The following is a 1,742-nucleotide window of genomic DNA, read 5'->3' as shown; positions in this document are numbered from 1 at the left end:
TGGTGAGAGCGCTGGAGCTTCTGCACGGCTTTTGTCACAAGCAGGATGGAGCAGATCCTTTGGCTGGCCTCCTTGCTATACAAGTGTCTCTCAGCTTCAGTCATTGCTTCTATAAGGCTTCATTCTCTCTCCCTCAGGCGTCTATGCCAAACCATGCTGGTTGGGAATCAGATTTGTAAGACATTGAAGTTTGGCTTTAGGATGTGCTATCTGTGTTTAAATATTTATTTAAATATATTTTTTATGAGTATGTGTGAGTATCTTCAGAGGCCAGAAGAAGGTGTCAGATCCTGAGGTTGTGTTTATAGGTCGTTGAGAGAGGCCCAGTGTGGGTGCTGGGATCTGACCTTGGGTCCTCTGCAAGAGCAACAAGTTTTCTTACCTGCTGAGCCAGCTCTTCTGCCCCATTAGACCAACTCTCTTATGACAAAACACACAATCATTTTGTCTCCTTTGATGGTTTTCTCATCACAATCCATTGCAGAACTCCCCTGGCATTTTTCATCTCTGTTTTCCTGGGTAGCTTCAGTATAGCACACTTTCTCAGTGGGTGCAAATATTGGCATGGGTTGGACACCACAAAAGCCAGGACTGGGTGGGTCTTCTACAGTTACTTTCTTGATTGACATTCTTATCAAGGGGGAAAGATGAGAGAGAGGAGGTAGACTGAAGATAGCAGTGTCTTCCTGTCTCCCAGCAGCCAATTCTGTCTCATGCACAGTCTCATCCACTGTTGAGCTTGCAGTCTGCTCTGCTCTTAGAAGCTCTACTGAGTTGGAGATTTCTCATTAACTGTTTGGAACAGTTAGGTGTGAGCATGGCCAGACTTGGAGATGGGAGTGTAGGTGGGATCAGAGTCTTGCTTTTGCTTTACCCTGCACTCATGGTCAACTGAAGGTCCCTTATCCCCTGCCACTGAAGATCAAGAACAGAAGAAATTTGAAAGGGTTATCCCTGGGAACTGATAGTGAGTCCCATGGAGTTATGCTATTAGGCAGCGGTGAAGAAGCAAGGGCACTTCCTTCATGTGTGTTTAGAGATCATTATGGAATGACATAGAATCTTGGCGTCTCTATTCTTACACAGGTGGGATATACTGGTGTTTGAATTTACTCTAGAATGCATTTTCATAATTTAAAATAGTTGCAGGTAACTGAATATTGAAAACAGAAGCCCACCCCCTATCTCTTCCTACCCTTCCATTCTTGAAAATAATTTTCTGTTGTTGATGGGCCTGGTGCTGTTCTTGTGAACCAAACCCCTAATGAATGAAGGAGCCAATCACTGGGCGAGTAGGAGGGACCTCCGTGTTGAATGGAGGAAGACGGAAGCAGGAGAGATTTAGGATTTTTTGGACAAGGATAACGGGAGGACAAGATGTAATTACCAGAGGAGTTAGACTTAATAAGGCTTACAAAATTAGGATTTCAGTTGTTGTGCTCAGTGATTGAGTTACTGTTGCTTCTGAACTAAGTTTGTGCTGTGTTTCCCTTAACATGGCTGCTCGTCTGGGTTCAAGAGAGAAAGGTATGGCGGCAAAGCTTGGGTTTGCCTGAGGTGAACCACAAAGGTTGTGGGGGTTTTGAAGCATGGGGCTGGCCGGGTAGCGAGCCGCCAGTGGGAACTTAGCGAGCTGGATGGAGACATTTCAGGAGCTCCTGGCCAGAGAGTCTCCACGAGATAAAAACAGGTCGGCCATTGCCCGCCAGTACATGGCTGGGCAGGCCACCAGGGCAGAGACA

The 1,742-nt window shown here is 46.1% G+C and overlaps 1 long non-coding RNA gene across 1 annotated transcript in view; it reads left to right on the top strand.

The window, feature by feature from the left end:
* The first annotated feature begins 1,322 nt into the window (after positions 1-1,322).
* The window catches only part of LOC110301132, a 2,182-nt gene continuing 1,762 nt past the window's right edge, over positions 1,323-1,742 (top strand). Inside the window, exon 1 of the long non-coding RNA XR_002378685.1 lies at positions 1,323-1,557. This is a non-coding gene — a long non-coding RNA (uncharacterized LOC110301132). The remainder of the gene's footprint in view (positions 1,558-1,742) is intronic.

Source organism: Mus caroli, chromosome 9 (assembly GCF_900094665.2).
Source record: "Mus caroli chromosome 9, CAROLI_EIJ_v1.1, whole genome shotgun sequence".
NCBI classification, from domain to species: domain Eukaryota; kingdom Metazoa; phylum Chordata; class Mammalia; order Rodentia; family Muridae; genus Mus; species Mus caroli.
This window is presented reverse-complemented; position numbering and strand designations above follow the sequence as displayed.